Genomic DNA, 26,965 nt, shown 5'->3' with positions numbered 1-26,965 from the left:
GTTATTTGGCTGTGGTTTCAACATCTAAACCCAGCTGCACCCTTACCTGAATTTAGTGTGCTCTTTCCAATCCCACCCAAGCTGCAACTCATTCAACACAAAACAACAATCAAGCTTCCATTCTGCAGTATTCAGCTGCTTGCCTGTGTAAGGCTCGTATATGTTCTCTGATTAGTTAAAACTTGGGTGTGGTGACAGAAAAAAGGCAAGCAGCACAAGAGCAGAATCTTTGAAGCATCGTTTCTGCATACCTCCAAAGAATAAAAACAGACACATTTACAGAGCCCTGATTTAACAGAACTCCTCAACTTGCATTGGTTCAATCAAAACCCCTCATTACTGCACTGACGGGTAGTAATCCATTGTATAACATGATTTATGTTTATGGCTCTTGGGGCATAAACACAGCATGGTCTTTTGAGCCAAATGCTCTACTTTTGTACTGTAGGTAATATGTAATCCTATTTCCTGACTCTGACCTACTGTATCTTGAGGGAAATTCAGGTCCTTCTAATAAAAGCAACAAAATTAGTTTGGGAAAGATACCTGACCAAGGCAGAATAATATTATGAATTTCAAATGGATGATATTCTTAGCTGTTTCTAAGGATCATGACTGATTGCAAATCTATTTTGCATAGGGAGGATTGTATTTTTAAGAGTAACTAACTAGCCTGTGCAACGTGTATTAGGATTTCATTTAATCTCCAACCGATTTTTTTTTCTTCTTCCTAAAAGTACAACAAATTTTATAACCATTCTGGACATAGTGATTGCAATTATCAATCATATGCTACTGGGACTTGTCTCTCCATCCTGCTAAGGTCAGCCTATGTTTTGTTTCTAGTATGATGTGGGTATGCCGGCGTTGGACTGGCGTAAACACAGTAAAAAGTCTGACAACACCAGGTTTTAGTCCAACCTATTTATTTGATAATATATTATCAAATATATTATCAAATAAATAGGTTGGACTAAAACCTGGTGTTGTCAGACTTTTTACGTTGTTTCTAGTAACCATATAAGAACATAAGAACATAAGAAATAGGAGCAGGAGTAGGCCATCTGGCCCTTCGAGCCTGCCCCGCCATTCAATAAGATCATGGCTGATCTGTCGTGGCTCAGTTCCACTTTCCCGCCCTCTCCCCATAACCCTTAATCCCCTCTCTTATCAAAAACCCATCAACCCGCTTCTTAAAAATATTTAGCGAGGCAGCCTCCACCACTTCAACGGGCAGAGAATTCCAGAGATTCACCACCCTTTGAGTGAAGAAGTTCCTCCTCAACTCCGTTCTGAACTGCCCCCCCTTTATCTTGAGGCTGTGCCCCCTAGTCCTACTGTCTTTTTTGAGCGGGAAGAGTCTTTCCACCTCTATCCTATCCATCCCATTCATCATCTTATACGTCTCAATGAGATCTCCCCTCATTCTTCTAAACTCTAACGAGTACAAGCCTAGTTTATTCAGCCTCTCCTCATAGCTCAACCCCCTCAACTCCGGTATCAGCCTAGTAAACCTCCTCTGCACTCCCTCCAAGGCCAAAATATCCTTGCGCAGGTGCGGCGCCCAAAACTGCACACAGTACTCCAGCTGCAGCCTCACCAATGCCCTATACAGCTGCAGCAAGACCTCCCTACTTTTATATTCAATCCCCCTCGCTATGAAGGCCAGCATCCCATTCGCCTTCCTGACCACCTGCTGCACCTGCAGGCTGGGTTTTTGCGACTCATGCACAAGGACCCCGAGGTCCCTCTGCACCGTCGCCTGCTGCAGTTTTTCGCCACGTAAGTAATAGTCCTTCCTACCATTCTTCCTACCAAAGTGGACCACCTCACACTTGCCAACATTAAATTCCATTTGCCATTTCCTGGCCCATTCGCCCAGCCTATCTAGATCCTTCTGCAGACTCTCCACACCCTCCGCACAATTTGCCATTCCCCCAATCTTGGTGTCATCAGCAAATTTCGACACCCTACACTCGGTTCCCTCCTCCAGATCATCTATATAAATGGTAAATAGCTGAGTGCCCAGCACCGACCCCTGGGGCACCCCACTAGTCACCAACCGCCAATCCGAATAGCACCCATTGACCCCCACTCTCTGCCTCCTATTTGACAACCAATCCTCTATCCACGCTAACACCCTACCCCCAACTCCATGTCCTCTGACCTTCTGCAGTAACCTCTTGTGAGGTACCTTATCAAACGCCTTCTGAAAATCCAGAAAGACCACATCCACCGGCTCTCCTCTATCCACCGCCCTAGACACATCCTCATAGAACTCCAGTAAATTGGTCAGACACGACTTCCCTTTAATGAAACCGTGTTGCGTCTGCCCTATCAAGCAATTCCCTTCAAGATGCCTCGCAATTTCCTCCTTAATGACGGATTCTAACATTTTACCTACCACAGACGTTAAACTAACCGGCCTGTAATTACAATTTTCAAAATGGAACATGAAGCTGGGTTGCCAGAAGATGGTGCTGTTCACAATCTTTTTTAAACTCTGGTCTCTGTTTTAGCAACCTGAATGTTGCAAACACCCTGGGTACGAACATGTTTTTCAGTATTCAATAATTGGTACAAATGGGGGTGTGTAAGAAATCTGAGTAACTCTATCACAAATGTGTTGCCATTATTTACAGGAGAATATATGATTGCAAAAAGTGGCTAATATTTTAATTGACTTGAGATGTAAATAAATAATTAAAAGCTGCATCTATCTATCTCAATACTGTCTCCCATAACTCTGTTACCAGGAAGATAATGAGATATTTGCCACATAAATTGTGCGCTATGTTGTAGATTAGAGGTTTTCTCTCAGTCCATTGTATGTACTTGTGCGATGTGCTTTTACAGTCCAGAAGCCTGGAATACACTGGAAGCTCTCGGCCATTTCTTGCATCCTTTATCGTTAGTCAGCTGTCGGCCTTGAAATTCAAAATGAGGTCGTGGGTTTGAAGGCATGTTTTAGCAGAAATATTTACCAATTTCAGAGTGATTTCAATATAAAATATCATTTCAAGTATCACAGCGTACTAATTACATGGTGTATTAAATAAACTTTGTATCCAAGAATTAAGGTTGAAAAAACATAGTTATGCTTTTTTATGCTGCAACATATGTATTCAATTTTATGATTCTACTATTTAATAAGTAGAATGTTAACCCATTCATTTCTTGAACAGACTTTCACATTTATGAAAAGTTCCTTCTATTGTTCTATTGACCAAAGATGTGCAGGTTAGCTGCATTGGCTATGAAAAATTGCCCCTTTTGTGTTCAAAGAAGATTAGCAGGGTAAATAAGTGGGGTTACAGTGATAGGGCCTGGGTGGGATGCTTTGTCAAAGAGTTGCTGCAGACGCAATGGGCTGAATGGCCTCCTCCTACATTGTAGTGATTCTATACTTGTGATGGTACTTTATACCATACTTAAGCATCTATCATATCCTATCAGCAAAGCAACAATAGAAGGACAATTGTGAGCTGTGTGTGACCAGGACTACATTTCTATCTGTAACACAACATTCCAAAGAAGTTGAAAAATTTATATTGTCTCATTAATATCCTGGAAGCTAACCACAGATACATAATGAACCCATATAATTGTAGAAAAATATTGGTAGTCATTCAGTGAGAAGTGTGGTTGTGGTACAATGCTGCAGTCTTCCTCTTATTTCTGGCCAGTCCAATGGAATACCTGTAAATACAACAGGTAGCTCACGTTGTTGAGGAATTGGAGACTTTCATTAAATTCAAAATGCATCTCTGTGAGGGTGATTAATTTACATTTGCCCGCTGACACCTTGTGCCAGACCAGGCAGAGAGTACGTGTTTATGTGCTGCCTGAGAGGATTGTCCCTTTTAAGCAACTTCAGAGTCCTGCAGCAGCAGAGATTTTCCAAACATTCCAAAAAAGTATGTGAGATTACTCCAGGAAATTTGTTGGGGTCAATGACAAAACAATGGATTTTTCATTTGCTGTTTAGTGATGGAGTTTACCTAAAGTTTGAGTGGGAGGTGACTGCTTTGCCCGGAAGATTGGTTTTGCCCATGTAGAAAGTAGTAGCTAGGAAGGTGATTAGACTGATTTTAGTTTCTGTTTGCTGTTCACATTGGTGATGACACTAACTTGTACTGTGCAGTTAGAATCAAAGAATAGTAAGCTCAGAAAGAGGCCATAGAACCATAGAACATTACAGCACAGAAACAGGCCTTTTGACCCTTCTTGTCTGTGCCAAACCATTTTTCTGCCTAGTCCCACTGACCTGCACTTGGATCATATCCCTCCACACCCCTCTCATCCATGTACCTGTCCAAGTTTTTCCTCAAATGTTAAAAGTGAGCCCACATTTACCACTTTATCCGACAGCTCATTCCACACTCTGTGTGAAGAAGCCCCCCCCTAATATTCCCTTTAAACTTTTCCCCCTTCACCCTTAACCCATGTCCTCTAGTTTTTTTTTCTCCCCTAGCCTCAGTGGAAAAAGCCTGCTTGCATTCACTCTATCTATACCCATCATAATTTTATACACCTCTATCAAATCTCCCCTCATTCTTCTACGCTCCAGGGAATAAAGTCCTAACCTATTCAACCTTCCTCTGTAACTCAGTTTCTCAAGTCCCGGCAACATCCTTGTAAACCTTCTCTGCACTCTTCCAACCTTATTAATATCCTTCCTGTAATTAGGTGACCAAAACTGCACACAATACTCTAAATTCAGCCTCACCAATGTCTTATACAACCTCACCATAACATTCCAACTCTTATACTCAATACTTTGATTTATAAAGGCCAATGTACCAAAAGCACTCTTTACGACCCTATCTACCTGTGATGCCACTTTTAGGGAATTGTGCATCTGTATTCCCAGATCTCTCTGTTCTACTGCACCCTTCAGTGTCTTATCATTTACCTTTGTACATTCTACTTTGGTTTGTCCTTCCAAAGTGCAATACCTCACACTTGTCTGCATTAAACTCCATCTGCCATTTTTCTAGCTGGTCCAAATCCCTCTACAAGCTTTGAAAACCTTCCTCACTGTCCACTACACCTCCAATCTTTGTATCATCAGCAAATTTGCTGATCCAATTTACCACATTATCATCCAGATCATTGATATAGATGATAAACAACAATGGACCCAGCACTGATCCCTGTGGCACACCACTCGTCACAGGCCTCCACTCAGAGAAGCAATCCTCCACTACCACTCTCTGGCTTCTTCCATTGAGCCAATGTCTAATCCAATTTACTACCTCTCCATGTATACCTAGCAACTGAACTTCCTAACTAACCTCCCAAAGAACAAAATCAGCCTGGGAAATAGGCCCTTCGGCCCAACGAGCCCACGCCGCCATCTCAACACCACCAGTCCCCCTCTCCACCCACGACCCCTGTCTAATGTTTTATGGCCATCCAGATTGAGGGAATCTGATTTTGGCAGGAATAAATTGTCCCTATCAGTTTAACAGCACATCTTTGGGGTGTGGGAGGAAACCACAGCACCCAGAGGAAACCCACGCAAGCACAGGGAGAATGCGCAAACGCCCACAGACACCGGCCCAAATCCATGTGTCTGCACAGCAGTCAGCGATAGTCACTGAGCTGTCGTCTTGCCCAGTATCTGGTCCAGTTTAGGCACACACTAACGACATGAAGTACTCGGCCAATCTCAAACAACCAAGAGCAGCCCCAGTACGACCCATCATGTGTATGCCCCTCAGACACGAGGCGGACCGACTTAAAACCTGTGAATGAAAAGAGAAAAAACATTATTATCATACCATATCCAATTACATTACCAGGGACGCCCCAATGCTAATGACCCTTATTTAAAACAATCTCCTATATCCACCCATCTCCAACCCAGTCATGTGCCTGTCTAAGTTACTCTTAAATGACTCTAGCGTGTTTGCCTCCACCACCTTACTTGGCAGAGCATTCCATACCCCCACTACGCTCTGTGTGAAAAACCTCCCTCTAATATCTGTGTTGTACCTCTCCCCCCTCACCTTAAGTCCATGGCCCCTTGTCCTATGTGACTCTGTCATAGGAAATAGCTTACCTCTATTTACTCTATCTATACCCTTCATAATCTTATATACCTCCATTAGATACCCCCTCAGTCAGCATCTTTCAAGGGAAAAGAGCCCCAAATTCTTCAATCTTTCCTCATACCCCAGTCCTTCCATACCAGGCAACATCCTGGTAAACCTCCTCTGCACTCTCTCCAGAGTCTCCACGTCCTTCCGGTAGTAAGGCGACCAGAACTGGACGCAGTACTCTAAATGCGGCCTAACCAATGTTCTGTACAACTGCAACATTAGACTCCAGCTCTTATATTCTATACCCCTTCCTATAAAGGCTAACATACCATAGGCTTTCTTCACCACACTCTCCACTTGCACTGCCACCTTCAAAGACTTGTGCACTTGCACCCCCAGGTCTCGCTGCGATTCTATACTCTTTACGGGCTTACCCTTTACCATATAACTCCCCCCTACACTATTCCGGCCAAAATGCATCACTTCACATTTATCCGGATTAAACTCCATTTGCCATGTATCTGCCCAATCAACCAGCCTATCAATATCCTGCTGTATTGCCAGACACTGCTCCTCACTGCCCGCCAATCCAGCCATCTTGGTGTCATCAGCAAATTTGCTGATCGCACCACCTACTCCCTCTTCCAAATCATTTATATACACTACAAAGAGAAGAGGTCCCAGTACCGAGCCCTGCGGCACACCACTAGTGACAGACCTCCAGCTAGAAAAGGACCCCTCCACTACTACTCTCTGACTCCTCTTTGCAAGCCAGTTCTCTACCCATCTAGATACCTGACCACGTATCCCATGAGGGACTTTGTCAAACGCCTTACTGAAATCCATATAGACAACATCAACAGCTTGTCCTTTGTCGACCGTTTTTGTCACCTCCTCAAAGAATTCTACCAGATTCGTAAGGCAAGACTTACCCTTTACAAAGCCATGCTGCGTATCCTTAATCAGATCGCAATGCTCTAAATGCCCCATGCGGGACCTTGTCAAACGCCTTACTGAAGTCCATGCAGACAACATCCACTGCCTTCCCTTCATCCACTTTCCTGGTAACCTCCTCGAAAAACTCTAATAGATTGGTTAAACATGACTTTCCATGCACAAAGCCATGTTGACTCTCCTTAATAAGTCCCTGTCTATCCAAATATTTGTAGATCCTATCTCTTAGTACTCCTTCCAATAATTTGCCTACTACAAAGTTACCAGCCTATAATTTCCAGGATTACTTTTTGAGCCTTTTTTAAACAACTGAATGACATAGGCTATCCTCCAATCATCCGGCACCTTGCCCGTGGACACTGACATTTTAAATATATTTGCCAGGCCCCTTGCAATTTCAACACTAGTCTCCTTCAAGGTCCGAGGGAATACCCTGTCCGGTCCTGGGGATTTATCTACTCTGATTTGCCTCAAGACAACAAGCACCTCCTCCCCTTTAATCTGTATAGGTTCCATGACCTCCCTACTTGTTTGCCTTATTTCCATAGACTCCATGCCAGTTTCCTTAGTAAATACGGATGCAAAAAACCCATTTAATATCTTCCCCATTTCTTTTGGTTCCATACATAGCCAACCACTCTGATCTTCAAGAGGACCAATTTTATCCCTTACTATCCTTTTGCTCTTAATATACTTGTAGAAGCTCTTAGGATTATCCTTCACCTTGACTGCCAAAGCAACCTCATGTCTTCTTTTATCTCTCCTGATTTCTTTCTTAAGTAGTTTCTTGCACTTTTTATACTCCTCAAGCATCTTATTTGCTCCCTGTTGCCTATACATGTCATACATCTCTCTTTTCTTCTTTATTAGAGTTCCAATATCCCTCGAGAACAAGGTTCCTTATTCTTATTCACTTTGCCTTTAATCCTGACAGGATTCTGCCCATCAAATCTATGCCAGTTCTTTCAAAGAATAATCCAGTTAGTCAACTCCCTGGTTCTTTCTTTATGTCCAGCATTTTTTTCTCCAAGTAATTTTCGAATTCCCATTTGAAAGCACCGATTGAATCTGTCTCACCGTCCTATCAGGCAGGGCTGTCCAAATTTGAATCATTTGTTGCGTTAAAAAAAGTTTTTCCTTGTGTTAACTTTGGTTCTTTTCGCTGATCATCTCAAATCTGTGTCCCCTGATTATTGACCCTTCAGCCGTTGGAAATGTTATTTACGCTATCAATCCTTCATGATCTTAAACATTTATCTCCTTTTTGACTGTTGGACCCTTCATCTGAAACCAATCATGACCATAGTTGATTAAAAAAATACTGGCAGAAAACTAGGAAATCTTAAGCAAGCTTGGCCCTACTTTTCACTGTTGATAGCTTAATTGTTTTACAAAATTCTCCTGCAGCTGAAAAGCAGCACTCAGATTCTTACCACTTCTCCTCATAATATTGCTCCCAGTTTCTGTCTCCTTCTCTACTGACATCCATACCCCCTTAACATGCTTTGACTGTGGTCCTCCTGTGGAATGATTTCAGCTATTGCATATAGTAAGCAGGAATTCATGAGAATCCTCGCCCACTGTACACAACAACCAAAGCCACTTCTATACAAGCGGCAAGGGGCCCATTGCACACTGATGGTTGGGAATGTATTAAAGTCACAATGGAGCACAGTACAACTTTATATGGTATTTCCGTCAGGTTTTAAAGGGTGGAAAATGTTAGAGCTTTCAGTCAATGCCCAAGGGATTTGGACACTTTTACCAACTATTTTAAGTATCCAATATGTTTTGAACCTCATAGTGGCAGCACGGTAGCACAGTGGTTAGCACTGCTGCCTCACAGCACCAGGTACTCAGGTTTGATTCCTGGCTTGGGTCACTATCTGTGTGGAGTTTGCATGTTCTCCCTGTGTCTGTGTGGGTTTCCTCCTACAATCCAAGGATGTGCAGGTTAGGCAGATTGGCCATTCTAAATTGCTCCTTAGTGTCAGGGGGACTAGCTAGGGTAAATGCATGGGTTTATGGGGATAGGAGTCCCAACCAAGGGTGGGATTGTGGTCGGTGTGGACTCAATGGGCCAAATGGCCTCCTTCTACACTGTAGGCTTCTAAGAAAGAGGATAAGGACATGATAAAGGAGTCCTGACAGGATACCAAGTAACCAATTAAAATTTGAATGGGGGACTAATTGGAGCTCTTTCACAACTACAGGCATAATGAGCTAAATGACGTCCTGTGCCAGATGACTCATTAAACTATAAAAATTAAGGCTCTCTCATTAAAATTGGATGGCAAACTAAGATATAATGTTACAGTGGTGGAAAACAGTCCTCTCTCTATCTTTCCCATTCAAAGAAGGGAGGAGAGAATCCAAAATTAGATCGTGTGGCTCAGAAGAAATTAGAAACCCTAATTTTTTTCTCCATTGTTACAAGTGCATATTCAGGGAGGTAAATACGTAATGACTAGGCTACTAACAATCACTGGACCCTGTTGCAAATGATTTGACTGCGGCACTTTCACAGCTGATTCCATCTCAGGATCCAAGTCCACAGACGGATTTCTCAGCAGGATTGCTCACCAGGGATTAAGGATGGGAATTATAGATGACATTTTCCATTGGGCACTGAAACCACTTGTACACTTTTTCATTGCCAATTAGATGAGATCAGTATTTTAGCACAGACCAGGAACTGGACGTGAGATTTTCTTGGTCTATGTTACTGAGGCATGGCTCAAGAGGGCTGATTTCAGTTCCACATTAAAAGCTTGCTTTTGGGAAGTATTTTGGAATTAAATGTTGAAGTTGCATGCAAATTGAGAAAATGCTTGGTGGTTGATTAACCGTGCAGTAGCACTGTCTGAAACACATGTTTCTTGCTAATGTTTTTCCTGTCTCTGACAAGTGGTTCATGACAGAAACAGCTGTTAATCTAATAATTAATACATGAAACAAATGTAAAGAAAGTGAAGCCAGGCTTTCTGTAGAAATCAGGTTCTCAGACACTCAGCATTAGTGAGTAGTTATCTGGAGAATATGCATGATGTTAAAAATGAATCCCTGGAGAACAATGCAATTTTCCTATTCTCTCCCACTATTTCATTATTCCTCTCTGCACTTTTCTAGGCCATCTGTTCAATTTTGCTCCCAGTTTTCACCTCTCTGTCACTCAATATAGCTCGATTTATAGTATCAACCCTCTAGCAACCATTCTTTAAGTTTATTTATTTATTAGTCACAACCAGGCTTACATTAACACCAATGAAGGTACTGTGAAAATCCCCCAGTCACCACACTCTGTTGCTTGTTCGTCTACACTGAGGGAGAATTTAGCATAGCCAATGCATCTAACCAGCACATCTTTGGAGTATGGGAGGAAACTGGAGGAAACCCAAGCAGACACGGGGAAAATGTGCAAACTCTACACAGACAGTGACCCAAGCTGGGAATCAAACCCAGGACCCTGGAGCTATGAGGCAGCAGTGCTAGCCACTGTGCCACCTGCACTTTAAGTGTGGGACTAATCTGGGAATTAAGCTAGTAAACTAATCTGATGGCCAAATATCAGCCGAAATTTCATCGACCAATCAACGTTGGTTCAAAGTGGAAATAGCTTTGAATTGATGCAAAATGTCCTAATGTCCAAATGAAATAGTCCTAATGTTGAGAGCTTGACTGTGAACACACTGACTGTAACGTTAATTCTGTGCGACCTAAGAGCACTCCAGTGACGTGGGGTCAGCATACTAGACAAAATGTTGATTTCAATATAATGTGACAAGTGGCACATGGCACGATTTAGGAAATAGTCTTTCAGAGTCCTTTCTTTTGTTTGAAACTGTTTGGACATGCAGCTTCTCAATTGTTTGTTTTTCTCTTGAGTCAGCAAGCTAGTTGGGGAAAAAAATTAAAATGCAGTGGACTTAAAGAGAGAAAAAAAATCATTCCAGAACTCCGAGCTGTCAGAACAATGGGGATGACACACAGAGTCAGAGGAAAGTGGTGTGTCTGGATTTAGCTGATGCATTTTTTTTCAAACTTTTCTTTGTTCTCTTTGTAAAAGGGGGATAAGCACCGAGTTTATGAAGAGGTGGTTAAAAACACAGGGATTTTGCTGATCGTGTTCATGCTGGAACCCAAAGCTCAGCCAGCACAGCAGATCTGTGAGCGATAGATAGCTATCATTCATTGTTCAGAATGGTGGCCTTGCATTTCAGATGCTGATGCTGAGAATCTCAGCTCCATGACAACAGTCAGCACATAATGTAGCTCTGGAAACAGCATGGACACCAGTAAAGAGTGTTTTAAATTATAAACTTCTCACATTGTAAAGTAAAGCTCCAGCTCTGTTTTAAGGTTAACAAGCATTCAAGAGAATTGTCAAGGTCAGTACATTACCACTCCAGCAAAGGGGGAGGTATTACTGCATCTGGTTCTAGGGAATAAGGTGGATCAAATAGAACAAGCATTAGTTGGAGAAAAGTTAGAGGACAGTGATCTTGGTATCATAAGACTAAAGTTAGCTGTGATAGAGGACAGGAGCAATCCAGAGGGAAAAAAATTAACTGGGAGAGCCAATTTCAATGGGGTCAGAATGGATCTGACCCAGGTAAGTTGAAATCAAAGATTGGAGGGTAAAACTGTGACAGAACTGTAGCTTCCTTCAAAGTGAATTTGGTTTGGGCACAGTCAATGCACATTCCCACGAGGAAGAAGAATAGAACAAACAAAGCCAGAGCTCCCTGGAAGATGAAAGAGACAGAGAGTAAGATTAGGCAGAAAAAGGGGTGCATTTGATTTGATTTTGATTTGATTTAGTATTGTCACATGTATTGGGATACAGTGAAAAGTATTGTTTCTTGCATGCTATACAGATAAAGCATACTGCTCATAGAGAAGGAAAGGAAAGGGTGTAGAATGTTGTGTTACAGTGGTAGCTAGGGTGTACAGAAAGATCAACCTAGTGCAAAGTAGGTTCATTCAAAAGTATGACAGCAGCAGGGAAGAACTGTTTTTGAGTCTGTTGGTGCATGGCCTCCACATTTTGTATCTTTTTCCCAATGGAAGAAGGTGGAAGAGGTGCGTGGGGTCCTTAATTATGCTGGGTGCTTTGTCAAAGCAGCAGGAAGTGTAGACAGAGTCAATGGATGGGAGGTTGGTTTGCGTGATGGATTGGGCTACATTCACGATCTTTTGTAGTTCCTTGCGTGTGATAGATGATATAAGGCTGAATATGGCAATTTCAGGAGATAGTAAAAAATAACAGAAGCAAAGCAAGAGTATGAGAAGAGACTGGCAGCAAATATGAAATAGAAGCAAAATGTTGCCATATGAAAGTAAATGGGCAACAAAAGGAGGATGGAGCCAATTAGAGAACAAAATGTACGAGGATAGAAAAAGTTGGGGCTGTTGTCCTTAGAGAAGGTTGAGGAAAGATTTGATAGAAGTAGTCCAAATTATGAGGGGTCTAGACAGAGTAGGTAGGAAAAACTATTCCCATGGGCACAGAGGTCAAGAACCAAATTTAAGGTAAATGCCAAAAGCACTAAAGGTGACATGAGGTGATTTATGCAGCGAGTGGTTAGGAAGTGGAATGCTGAGTGTGGTGGAAGCAGATTCAATCAGAGCTGTCAGAAGGAAACTGAGGAGAGAGATTCGCAGGGCTACAGGGAAAAGATGGGGTAGTGGGATGAAGTAAGTTGCTCTTATAGAAAGCAAGCATGGATGTGACTGGCCAAATAACTTCCTTCAGTGCTGGAACCATTCAGCAATTCTATAAATCCTGGACTCTGCATTTTTCAGGTTCTGGATTTTTTTTCATTCATTCATGGGACATCAGCGTCACTGGTTGGCCAGCATTTGTTGCCCTTGTTCAGAGGGCAGTTGACAGTCAACCCATTGCTGTGGCTCTGGAGTCACAATGTAGGCCAGACCAGGTAAGGACGGCAGATTTCCTTCCCTAAAGGACATTAGCGAACCAGATGGGTTTTTTCTGACAATTGACAATGGTTTCATAGTCAGCAGCAGATTCCTAATTCCCGATTTATTTTATTGAATTTGGATTCCACCATCTGCCATGGTGGATTCGAATCCAGATCCCCAGAACATTAGCTGAGTTTCTGGATTAATAGTCCAGCAATAATACCACTAGGCCATCGCCTCCCCCTCATGAAGCAATCACTGTAGCCAATGCACAAAATGCAAGACTCCTGTGGTCTGTATTCTAAAGTGGAATGTAGTTTTAAAAACAGCCCATGATGAAGGTAGGGAGCTCCACACTGAGAATGTGATTTCCTTGTGTGCTTTAGAACCACAAAAACACGAATCAAAAGTAGGATTGAAAGAAGCTGCAATCAACATGTAGCCCTGCTTTCCATTTCAATTTCACTTCAATTTCAGCAACAATAGCAGAGATGTCACATTGAATAATATATCTCTTATGGTCTTGGAAATAAATCTTTGATAGCTTAAGATCTTTCTCTAGAGGCATGCCATCATTCAGTATGGGATTGGACCATTCAGTCTTTGATGGGCTATCAAGAAATGTGAAATGACCAAAAATCAGATATTTTTAACCACCACATGAATTTATACGATGTGTATTTAAAAAAGATATCTGAGGGTCTATAAAATAGAACAAAGGCAAATGTGGTGAATGCTGGAAACTTGAAATATCAACAGAAATGGTGGAAATACTCAACAGGTCAGACGGTATCCATGGGAAAAGAAACTGTGCATGTTTCAGGTCAATGACCCTTCGTCAGACCTCCAATGGGATTGTGATGCAAGGCAAAAGAGAGTAGTAATTGACAAATAAAGAAACAGAAAACAGCTCTGAAACATGGGGTAAGATTCTCTGGTCTCGTCGGTGTCAGGACCTGACGGAGAATTTGGCGTTCCAGCCAATACTCCATTCACTTTCAGCAGCACCGGAAAATCCCAGCTGCCAACGAGGATGGAAGATCTCGACCATAAACTCCATTCCTCTCCACAGATGCTGCCTGACCTTGAGTACTTTCAGCATTTTCTGTTTATCCTTTACTATAGAAACTTTGTGTTTCCACTTCCTTCTGTGTGTCATGATGTGAGGGGAGTGAGTATTAATTAATGCCGGTGATGTTTTCAATGACTTTTCTTCAGCACAAAGCAAACCTCAGACGTTAAGCTAGGATCCCAGTCTATCCCCTTCCTAAGCTGCACTTTTGGACTTGGTAAAAGATGGTAATTCTAATTAATATCATAAACTTGTGTATGTTTATATTTTCAAACTATTGTACATTAGACAGATATATTAATCCAATAACAAGCTGTGGCTCACCTTTGCTCACCTAATGAGGATTCATGGTGACAAATGGCCTTCAGTAGAGTGATAATTAGAAATATAAAAAAGCGATGGCTGAGTTGATTTAGAACAGAAGTCTAAAACTGCTCATAAGTCTTTAATGAAGTGTACAACTGTCAGCCAGTGAAGGATGCAACAAGGGAGCTTGCCTTTCCTGCAACTGGCAATTGTAGTCTGTCTCATTATTACATCCAAGTAATGGAGGGAGCCTTTGTTGGTTGAATGTTTAACCTAAGCACACCTCTGATATCAGAATACTTCAAGTCTTTATTTGATGCCCACGTCTTTATTTGATGCCAATTTGGGGTTGCTATTCATAAAGCATTGCTTTCCCTCCCTTGTAAATTAAATATTTCTCCAAATCTCAGTTTAAAAAAATGGTGGACAACAGTTGCCAGGGTAACTGCAGTTTGTGAGGGAAAGAGCTTCTCCTGTGCTTTGAAATGAAAATACCTTGTTACCATGACAACATCCCATTCAATGTTACTTCAAAAAGCCACGAACAGAGTGAAAACAATTTGCACAGACCTTCAATTCCTTTAGCTTTATCCCCACTGCTTTTATCCCTGCTCATCGACCCTGATCGAAAACTGTCATTGTGCCTGGTATTTCTCCTCATGGACAGTGTAATCACAAGCTTGATCCTCTTATGTAGTTATCGTACAGCTGGCTCAACTCAATATAGTATCCTGTCTCCAAATATATCAGAATTAGAAACTTAAAAAGAGAATCAAAGTCTACAGGGAAGACGATTCAGTTTCAGATAATACCCCAGTGTGTCTCCATTCAAACTGCATGGCACTGCCGTCTCACAGCACCAGGGACCCGGGTTCAATTCCTGGCTTGGGTCACTGTCTGTGCGGTGTTTGCACGTTCTCCCCATGTCTGCATGGGTTTCCTCTGGGTGTTCTGGTTCCTCTCACAATCCGAACGATGTGCTGGTTAGGTGCATTGGCCATGCTAAATTCGCCCTCAGTGACCCGAACAGGCGGCAGAGTGTGGCGACTAGGGGATTTTCACAGTCACTTCATTGCAGTGTTAATGTAAGCATACTGTGTGACACTAATAAATAAACTTTGAACTTTATGATCACTCTGGTTAGGAATGGATGGGTACACACTCAGATCCAGAATTAGTTTGTCGCATAATGTGAAAGTTGTTTGTATAGCAAATTATTATTCAATAATAATCAGGAAACTTAATGATGGCTGTCAATTTATAGCAGAAAAGAGATTTAAAGTGAATTGTTATTGGTGAACCATCATAGAAACATAGAATCCTACAGTGCAGAAGGCAGCCATTCAGCCCATCGAGTCTGCACCAACCACAATCCCACCCCGGCCACATTCCCGTAATTTAAATTATCCCACATTTAACTTGGTAACAACAGGTTAGAAAATTGTTTGTATTGCATTACCTTTGCTGGAAGGTAGTGTCAAACTGCCCATCTAACACATGAATGGAAGTGTTCCATTTCTGAATCCCTTTGTTCAATGTCACCAGTCACCCCCACAAGTAGATCTCACATCTCCTAAAGATCGGAGTGTGCTTTTACCCACTCAGTATCTCGGTAAATATAACAAGGCCCAGGAACCAAACCCTTACCACTGCAATGCAGCTTACTAAATAGATCACAGACATCAGATTGTGTTTAGCGGCGATGCACTACATGGTCAAATAGTCTGCTGACCCTGACTGACTCAACTCACACGTGAAGGATGTATACTTGGGTGAGGTTTTGAACCAAAACCCAACACAAGAGGAAAGACAGAGGCAAACTTAGCTACAGAATAATGTTGCATTCTAGTCAGGCTGGCCCCTACATGTTTATTAATATATTCAGAGGTTATTGACATATACAAATTCATGGCACTGTAATTAAAAGGAGTTTCTAAGACTCTGATCCTTGCAATGTAAGCCTTTATTTCTGAGCTTCATTAACATTGCAGGCTTTCTTGTAGTTCATTAAAACCATGTGATTCAGTGCAGGGCAGATCTAACTCTGATCATGTTTCTGTGCACTTCAAAGGAGGCGATGGCCACTTGTGCTTGTTTTTGGTTGAAGAAGACAGTGCATCAATTCAATTTTTAGCTTTAAATCTACGTTTTAACAATTTTCTCAATTCAAGAGTTCCCATCTCAATTATGGATCACTCAAACGGAAACGCTCAGGGAATGAGCAATCTCTTTGCGTTAAGTTCCATTTTTAAGTATTGCCAATTTCATGAATATTAACACTCATTTTGCAATCACGTTAAAATTGAGACTGTACGTCTCGGGGAGGTTGCAGGCAGCTCACACTGAATCTAAGCCACCATTTAGAATAGACTACAAGTACAGGAAAGGCTGTATTTGGAACACAGAATGGTGTACGTTTGTTCGAAACCTTGGTGTCCATTTTGGTCCTGAGCTCATATTCGCATCAGCACTAAGACACTACTTCCGCCTCAATAACACTGCTCCACTTCACCCCTGTTTCAGCTCATCAGCTGCTGAAACTCTCATCCATGCCTTTGTTGCCTTTAGACTTGACCACTCCAACTCAGTCCCTAGCTGCTCCTCCACATTCCAGCCTCCATAAACAGGAGGTTATCCAAACTCTGCTGCCCGCATCTTAACTCGCAACAATTCCTCTTCCCCTTCTCACTTCTCGCTGACCTACACTGGCAACTGGTCAAGCAACATCTTGATTTTAAGATTCTCATTCTTGTTTTCAAATTCCTCCAGGGCTTTGTCTCTCCCCATTTCTGTAATCTCCTCCAGCCCCCACAACCCTCTGAGATCTCTGCGCTCCTCTATTTCTGGCCACTTGTGCATTCCCCATTATAATCGCTCCACCATTGGTGGCCATACCTTCAGCTGCCTAGGCCCCAAGCTCAAGAATTTTTTCCATAAACCTCTTCACCCTCTCAACCTCACTTTGCTTCTTTAAGATACTCCTTAAAACCTACCTCTTTGATCTAACATTTGGTCTTCTGATTCCCTTCCACCTTCTTCCGTCAGGAAAAAGATATGAAAGTCTGAGGTCACATACCAACCGACTCAAGAACAGCTTCTTCCCTGCTGCTGTCAGACTTTTGAATGGACCTACCTCGCGTTAAGTTGATTTTTCTCGACAGCCTAGCTGTGTCTGTAACACTACATTTTGCACACTCTCCTTTCCTTCCCTATGAACGGTATGCTTTGTCTGTATAGTGTGCAAAAAACAATACTTTTCACTGTATCCCAATACACATGACAATAATAAATCCAATCAAATTAATATCTCCATAGGGGACTTTTGTGAAGAGCTTTGGGTTGTCACATCACATTAAAGGTGCTATATAAATAGACGTTGCTGTTGCAGGCAGCATGGAAAGCCACACCTGGCTGCTTCCTGGATTACAGTTGCTAATGTTTAAAATGCTATTTCTATATTCAGATATCATCTGATTAGTATACAAACCTTTCTCTGTCATAAGACCATAAGACATAGGAGCAGAATCAGGCCACTCGGCCCATTGAGTCTGCTCCCCCATTCAATCACAGCTGATATTTTTCTCATCCCCAGTCTCCTGCCTTTTCCCCATATCCCCTGGACCCCTTATTAATCACGAACCCCATCCATCTCTGTCTTAAAGACACTCAATGACCTGGCCTCCATGAAATCTTTGGGATCGGCACGAAGAACCTATTTGAGTTCCTATTGTGATTCTTTGCTGTCAGAGAAACCTGACCATCCTGTTTGGCTGATTGCCTCCTAGGAAGGCTATGAGGGCCCGTGCACATGTCAGGCTACATGTGAAAGGCGCTGGAGGCACGGGTCCCAGGATAGGGATGCATGCAGCCAAACACCTCAGTAGGCATTGCACCAGTGATCGCTCAGGAACTCCATGGCTCAGTTGGTTGCACTTTCACCTTAGCTTCAGAAGGTTGTGGGTTCAAGTTCCGCTCTAGGGTGGCTGTGTTTCAGATAAGGTGAAAAAAACGGAGATTCTGTCCACTCAGTGTGTGTGGAGGATTCCATTGTGCTATTGGAAAAAGAGCTGATTTATCCCTCAAGCAACATCACTAAAACTAATTTGGTCATTGCCACATAACTATTTGTGGGAGCTTGCTGTGCTCAAATTTGACTGCCGAACTTACCCGCAAAGGAACAATGATGCTCTTCCAAAATGAGTGACTGGCTGCAAAGCATTTGGGATGTCCTAAGGTGCTACATAAATGCAATTCCTTTCCTTTTATTAAGCTTCTGCCATGTTTTACAGACTTCCACTTGTTCAATTCTGGTTGCCACACTACCAGAAGGATGTGGAGGCTTTGGAGAGGGTACAGAAAAGATTTACCAGGATGTTGCCTGGCATGGAGGGCATTAGCTATGAGAGGTTGGAGAAACTTCGTTTGTTCCCACTGGAACAATGGAGGTTGAGGGGCGACCTGATAGAAGTCTACATCTGCGCACAACCAGAATACAGTGGCACGGCAGAACAAAGAACAGTACAGCACAGGATTAGGCCCTTCGGTCCTCCAAGCCTGCACTGACCATTCTGCCTGACTTAACTAAAACCCCCTACCCTCCCAGGGACCATATCCCTCTATTCCTATCCTATTCATGTATTTGTCCAGTCGCCCCTTAAAACTCACTACCATATCCGCTTCCACTACCTCCCCTGGCAGCGAGTTCCAGGCACCCACCACCCTCTGTGTAAAACTTGCCTTGTACATCTTGCCTTGTACTAGTGCGGTAGATAGAGGGGAACCGGTGGATGTGGTGTTTTTAGATTTCCAAAAGGCATTTGATAAGGTGCCTCGTTGCTGCAAAAGGTTAGGGTGCATGGAGTTGGGGGTAAGGTGTTAGCGTGGATTGAGGATTGGTTGTCTAATAGGAAGCAGAGTTACATAAGAACATAAGAAATAGGAGCAGGAGTAGGCCATCTAGCCCCTCGAGCCTGTCCCGCCATTCAATAAGATCATGGCTGATCTGAAGTGGCTCAGTTCCACTTTCCCACTTTCTCCCCATAACCCTTAATTCCCTTGCCTACCAAAAACCTATCTACCCGTGTCTTAAATATGTTTAGCGAGGTAGCCTCCACCACTTCAACGGGCAGAGAATTCCAGAGATTCACCACCCTTTGAGTGAAGAAGTTCCTCCTCAACTCCGTTTTAAACTGCACCCCCCCTTTATCTTGAGGCTGTGCCCTCTAGTCCTGCTGTCTTTTCTGAGTGGGAAGAACCTCTCCACCTCTACCCTATCCATCCCCTTCATCATCTTATACGTCTCAGTAAGATCCCCCCTCATCCTTCTGAACTCCAACGAGTACAAACCCAGTTTATTCAGCCTCTCTTCATAGTTCAACCCCCTCAACTCTGGTATCAGCCTAGTAAACCACCTCTGCACTCCCTCCAAGGCCAAAATATCCTTGCGCAAGTGCAGCGACCAAAACTGCACACAGTACTCCTGCTGCGGCCTCACCAGTGCCCTGTACAGTTGCAGCAAGACCTCCCTACTTTTATATTCAACCCCCCTCGCTATGAAGGCCAGCATCCCATTTGCCTTCCTGATCACCTGCTGCACCTGTAGGCTGAGTTGGTATCAATGGGTGCTATTCTGGTTGGCGGTTGGTGACTAGTGGAGTGCCGCAGGGATCGGTGCTGGGGCCTCAACTGTTTACCATTTATATAGACGATCTGGAGGAGGGGGCTAAGTGTAGGGTGATGAAATTTGCTGATGACACGAAGATGAGTGGAAAAGCAAATTGTGTGGAGGGTGTGGAAAGTCTGCAGAGGGATCTGGATAGGCTGAGCGAGTGGGCGAGGACCTGGCAGATGGAGTATAATGTTAGCAAGTGTGAGGTTATCCACTTTGGCAGAAATAATAGTAGGAGGGATTACTGTTTAAAAGGCAAAAAGCTGCAGCATGCTACGGTGTAGCGGGACCTGGGAGTCCTTGTGCATGAGTCACAAAAACCCAGTTTGCAGGTGCAGCAGGTGATCAAGAAGGCGAATGGAATGTTGGCCTTTATAGTGAGGGGGATAGAATATAAAAGTAGGGAGGTCTTGCTGCAACTGTGCAGGGTACTGGTGAGGCTGCAGCTGGAGTACTGTGTGCAGTTTTGGTCGCCGCACTTGCGCAAGGATATTTTGGCCTTGGAGGGAGTGCAGAGGAGGTTCACTAGGCTGATACCGGAGGTGAGGGGGTTGAACTATGAAGAGAGACTAAATAGACTGGGTCTGTACTCGTTGGAGTTTAGAAGGATGAGGGGGGATCTTATAGAGATGTATAAGATAATGAAAGGGATGGATAGGGTAGAGGTAGAGAGATTCTTCCCGCTCAGAAAGGACAGCAGGACTAGAGGGCACAGGCTCAAGATAAGAGGGGGGTGCAGTTTAGAACGGAGTTGATGAGGAACTTCTTCACTCAAAAGGGTGGTGAATCTCTGGAATTCTCTGCCCGTTGAAGTGGTGGAGGCTACCTCGCTAAATATATTTAAGTCACGGGTAGATAGGTTTTTGACAGACAAGGGAATTAAGGGTTATGGGGAGAAAGCAGGAAAGTGGAACTGATCCACTTCAGATCAGCCATGATCTTATTGAATGGCGGGGCAGGCTCGAAGGGCTAGATGGCCTACTCCTGCTCCTATTTCTTATGTTCTTATCTCCTTTAAACTTTGCCCCTCACACCGTAAACCTCTGCCCCCTATTAATTGATTCTTCCACCCTGGGAAAAAGCTTCTGACTTCTGTCCATGCTCCTCATAATCTTGTAGAACATAGAATATAGAACAGTACAGCGCAGTACAGGCCCTTCGACCCTCGATGTTGTGCCGACCTGTGAAACCAATCTAAAGCCCATCTAACCTACACTATTCCAATATCATCCATATGTTTATCCAATGGCTATTTAAATGCCCTTAATGTTGGTGAATCCACTACTGTTGCAGGCAGGGCATTCCACGCTCTTGCTCCTCTCTGAGTAAAGAACCTACCTCTGACATCTATCCTAATACCTCAATTTAAAGCTAGGTCTCCTTGTGCTAGCCATCTCCATCCAAGGGAAAAGGCTCTCACTGTTCACCCTATCTAATTCTCTGATCATGTTATATGCCTCTATTAAGTCACCTCTTAACCTTCTTCTCTCTAACAAAAACCGCCTCAAGTCCCTCAGCCTTTCCTCATAAGACCTTCCCACCATACCGGGCAACGTCCTTGTAAATCTCTTCTGCACCCTTTCCAATGCTTCCACACCCTTCCTATAATGCGGCGACCAGAACCATACGCAATATTCCAAGTGCAGCCGCACCAGAGTTTTGTACAGCTGCAACATGACCTCATGGCTCCTAAACTCAATCCCTCTACCAATAAAAGCTAACACACCTTCTTACACCTTCTCAACAACCCGATCAACCTGGGTGCCAACTTTCAGGGATCTATGCACACAGACACCGAGATCTCTCTGCTCAACCACACTACCAAGTGACTTACCATTAGCCCAGTACTCTGTATTCCTGTTACCCCTTCCAAAGTGAATCACTTCACACTTTTCCACATTAAACTCCATTTGCCGCCTCTCAGCCCAGCTCTGCAGCTTATCTACGTCCCTCTGTAACCTGCAATATCCTTCCGCACTGTCCACAACTCCACCAACTTTAGTATCATCTGCAAATTTGCTAATCCATCCTTCTACTCCCTCACCCAGGTCATTTATAAAAATGACAAACAGCAGTGGCCCCAAAACAGATCCTTGCAGTACACCACTAGTAACTGAACTCCAGGATGAACATTTCCCATCAACCACCACCCTCTGTCTTCTATCAGCTAGCCAATTCCTGATCCAAACCACTAAATCACCCTCAATCCCATGCCTCCGTATCTTCTGCAATAGCTTACCGTGGGGAACCTTATCAAATCCATATACACCACATCAACTGCTTTATCCTCATCAACTTCTTTAGTCACCTTCTCAAAGAACTCAATAAAGTTTCTGAGATACGACCTACCCTTCACAAAACCGTGTTGACTATCCCTAATCAAATTATTCCTTTCTAAATGATTATAAATCCTATCTCTGATGATCCTTTCCAAAACTTTGCCCACAACAGAAGTAAGGCTCACTGGTCTATAATTACTAGGATTGTCTCTACTCCCCTTCTTGAACAAGGGGGCAACATTTGCTCTCCTCCAGTCTTCTGGCACTATTCCTGTAGACAATGACATAAAGATCAAAGCCAAAGGCTCTTCAATCTCCTCCCTAGCCTCTCAGAGAATCCTAGGATAAATCCTATCTGGCCCAGGGGACTTATCTATTTTTACACTTTCCAGAATTACTAACATCTCCTCCTTACGAACCTCAATTCCATCTAGTCTGTTAGCCTGTATCTCAGTATTCTCTTCGACAACATTGTCTTTTTCCTTTGTGAATACTGATGAAAAATATTCATTTTGTGCCTCTCCTATCTCTTCAGACTTCACGCACAATTTCCCATTACTGTCCTTGACTGGCCCTAATCTTACCCTCGTCATTCTTTTAGTCCTGACATACCTATAGAAAGCTTTAGGGTTTTCCTTAATCCTACCTGCCAAATACTTCTCATGTCCCCTCCTGGCTCTTCTTAGCTCTCTCTTTAGGTCCTTCCTGGCTAACTTGTAACTCTCAAGTGCACTAACTGAGCCTTCACATCTCATCTTTACATAAGTCTCCCTCTTCTTCTTCACAAGAGATTCAACTTCTTTAGTAAACCACGGTTCCCTCGCTCGACCACTTCCTCCCTGCCTGACAGGTACATACTTATCAAGGACACGCAGTAGCTGTTCCTTGAATAAGCTCCACATTTTAATTGTGCCCATCCGCTGCAGTTTCCTTCCACATCCTATGCATCTTAAATCTCGCCTAATCGCATCATAATTTCCTTTCCCCCAGCTATAACTCTTGCCCCGCAGTATATACCTACCCCTATCCCTTTCTTTCGCTAATGTAAACGTAACCGAATTGTGGTCACTATCACCAAAGTGTTCACCTACCTCTAAATCTAACACCTGGCCTGGTTCATTACCCAGTACCAAATCCAATGTGGCCTCACCTCTTGTTGGCCCATCTACATACTGTGTCAGGAAACCCTCCTGCACACATTAGACAAAAACTGACCCCTCTAAAGTACTCAAACTATAGTTTTTCCAATCAATATTTGTAAAGTTAATTCCCCCATAACAACTACCCTGTTACTTTCGCTCCTATCCAGAATCATCTTTTCTCTAGAACTTTTCAGAGGCCTATAGAAAACTCCCAACAGGGTGACCTCTCCTTTCCTGTTTCTAATCTCAGCCCATACTACCTCACTAGACAAGTCCTCATCAAACATCCGTAGTACTGTCCCTGACTAACAATGCCACACATCCCCCTCTTTTACCACCTTCCCTGATCTTACTGAAACATCTAAACCCCAGAACCTGCAACAACCATTCCTGTCCCTGCCTCCAAAATGGCCACAACATCGAAGTCCCAACTATCAACCCATGCTGCAAGTTCACCCACCTTATTCCGGATGCTCCTGACATACCTCAAACCACCTTCCTGCCTGCTGGTACACTCCTGCATCCTTAAAACCTTATTCATGACCTCACTACTCACAACCTCCTGTACACTGGAGCTACAATTCAGGTTCCCATCTCCCTGCTGAATTAGTTTAAACCCTCCTGAAGAGCATAAGCAAACTTCCCCCCCCCCAGGATATTGGTACCCCTCAGGTTCAGGTGTAGACCATCCCATTTGTAGAGGTCCCACCTACCCCAGAATGACCCCCAATTATCCAGGTATCCGAATTCCTCCCTTCTGCACCATCCCTGTAGCCACGTATTCAACTGCTCTCTCTCCCTATTCCTCTCCTTGCTGGCACGTGGCATGAGTAACAAACCAAAGATAACAACTCTGTTCTAGCTCTAAGCTTCCACCTAACTCCCTGAATTTCTGTCTTACAGCCCCATCCCTTTTCCTACCTATGTCTTTGTTGCCTAAGTGGACCATGACTTGAGGCTGGTTCCCCTACCCCTTAAGGATCCCAAAAATAAGATCCAAAACATCACAGACCCCGGCATCTGGGAGGCAACACACCAACCGTGATTCTCTCTCGTTCCCACAGAATCTCCTATCTATCCTCCGAACTGTGGAGTCTCCAATGACTAATGCTTTATTCCTCTCCCCACTTCCCTTCTGAGCAACAGGGGCAGAATCTGTACCAGAGACCTGTATCCCATGGCTTACCCCTGGTGAGTCCCTCCCCAACAGTATCCAAAACGGCCACAGGGGATTGCTGCACTGACTGCTTCTTACCCCTTCTAACAGTCACCCAAGTATCCTCATTTCTAGGAGTAACTACCTCCCTGTAGCTTTTATCTATAACTGTCTCTGCCTCCTGAATGATGCTGAGTTCATCCAGTTCCAGCTCCAGCTCCCTAACATGAGCTGGAATTGGGAGCACTTCCTGCAGGTGTACTCAGCTGGGACACTAATGGTGTCCCTCACCTCAAACATCCCATAGGAGGAACATTGTACTGCCTGCACTGCCATCCCTGTTAACTTCCCTTACTAAGAAGCGAAAGAGAAAAGAAAAAAGCTTACCTGCTCTCACACCGAGTCTTCTTTTTTAGGTTAGAGGGCGGGCGTGGGAGACCCTGCACGTGTAGTGTCTCGGGTTTCCTCACTGTTCAAATTTAGAATGTAGATTTCTATCTGGTCTCCCCTCAATCTCCGTCATTCCAGTGAGAACAAACTAAGTTTCTCCAACCTCTCCTCATAGCTAATGCCGTCCATACCAGGCAACATCCTGGTAAATCTTTTCTGTACCCTCTCCAAAGCCTCCACATCCTCCTGGTAGTGTGGCGACCAGAATTGAACACTATATTCCAAGTGCGGCCTAACTAAGGTTCTATAAAGCTGCAACATGACTTGCCAATTTTTAAACTCAGTGCCCCGGCCGATGAAGGCAAGCATGCCATATACCTTCTTGACTCCCTTCTCCACCTGTGTCACCACTTTCAGTGATCTGTGTACCTGTACACCCAGATCCCTCTGCCTATCAATACTCTTAAGGGTTCTGCCATTTACAGTATATTTCCTATCTATATTCGACTTCCAAAATGCATTACCTCACATTTGTCCGGATAAAACTCCATCTGCCATCTCTCAGCCTCCAACTGATCTATATCCTGCTGTATCCTCTGATGGTCCTCATTGCTATCTGCAAATCCGCTTTGTGTCATTCACAAACTTACTAATCAATCCAGTTACATTTTTCTCCAAATCATTTATATATAATACAAACAGCAAATGTTCCAGCACTGATCCCTGAGGAACACCACTTGTCACAGCCTTCCATTCAGAAACGTACCCTTCCACTGCTACCCTCTGTCTTCTTTGACTGAAATTTGTGCACAATGATGCTGCTGTCTGCAAAGATAGTAACACACCTGACCTCCTGCCAAGCCCTCAGGTTGCCCATGCAATGAGACAAGAGGTGCAGCCTTTCGCAAGCCCTTCTCAGGAATGATCAGATCCAGGCCACCCAAGAGACTCATATTGGAATGCAGGAGCCAGATACCTCATGCACTCAGGGTAACATTTAGGAGGGGCACTAGATTACATTAACCATCATTCATCCAGCACCAGAACTGACGGAAAGCTGTTCAACCTTGCTCACCTGAGATTCAAGACAGAATGTGCCAGGTCCTCATCTGAGAGTTCACTGCTAATGATGCTGCACTAATGTTCCTCACTGAGGAACGCTTTCAGTGGCAAATGGACACACTCTCGTAGCTGTAAAGAGTTTGGTTTGGCCATCAACATCAGCAAGACAAATCTCGTAGTGTAAGATGTTCCCAAACCATCATCTATCAGCACTGATAATGTAATGCTGGCATTCACATATCCAGGCTTCACTATCACTAGCAATCTGTCACTTGATACTGTAGTCAACACATACATTGCAAAAACAGGAGCTGTTATGGCCAAGCTGAGTAAGAGATTATGGAACAACAGCAACCTGACCGAGAGTCTACCAGCCTATGTCTTCAGTGCATTCTACTACAATAGTGGGGCTGGGAGAACATTTGCTTTTCCTCCTCCAGATATCATGCCCTTAAGAGTGTGTTGGCAAGTGTGAACTTCCATTTATTGGATTGCTCCATGATTGTGCTTGGCAAAGTACTGCAGTGTCCTTCTGCAGTATGGTTCACCAGCAAACTCTCCCACTCTTACTGCCTGCCATTGGAAGGATTTACAGGCTGGTAATCAACCTGTTTGGTCATGTTATGAATGCACTTTCTGTGGCCATCAGGTCCTGAAGTGGGACTTGAAATTGGGGCTTCGGGCCCAGAGGCAGGGATACTACCCACTGTGCCACAAGACTTCTTACAACATGTGCTGGGCAAGAGGCAAGGCTGAACAGTTTCCAGCTTTACTGTCTCAGATGCATCTCTGCTTGGAAGGACATTGGGAGAGGGGAACTGAAATGGAAAGCTCAGCTGGCAGAGAAGCGGGTGAAGAGAACATGGAGGCCAGCGAATTTGCAGCTTCTCAACCTGCTATTTTCCTCTGAAGCAAATGTGGCAGAGATTGTGCCATGTCAGAGTGAGGTCCCTGAGTCACACCA

At 43.6% G+C, this 26,965-nt stretch overlaps 1 protein-coding gene across 1 annotated transcript in view; it reads right to left on the bottom strand.

The window, feature by feature from the left end:
• Positions 1-2,435: 2,435 nt before the first annotated feature.
• Positions 2,436-26,965, bottom strand: part of zc3h10 (zinc finger CCCH-type containing 10) — a 109,436-nt gene continuing 84,906 nt past the window's right edge. Inside the window, exon 3 of the transcript XR_013889914.1 lies at positions 2,436-2,927. The gene's annotated coding sequence lies outside the window, so the exon portion shown is untranslated. The remainder of the gene's footprint in view (positions 2,928-26,965) is intronic.

This window comes from Carcharhinus amblyrhynchos, chromosome X, assembly GCF_965287045.1.
Source record: "Carcharhinus amblyrhynchos chromosome X, sCarAmb.v2.hapA, whole genome shotgun sequence".
Lineage (NCBI taxonomy): Eukaryota > Metazoa > Chordata > Chondrichthyes > Carcharhiniformes > Carcharhinidae > Carcharhinus > Carcharhinus amblyrhynchos.
This window is presented reverse-complemented; position numbering and strand designations above follow the sequence as displayed.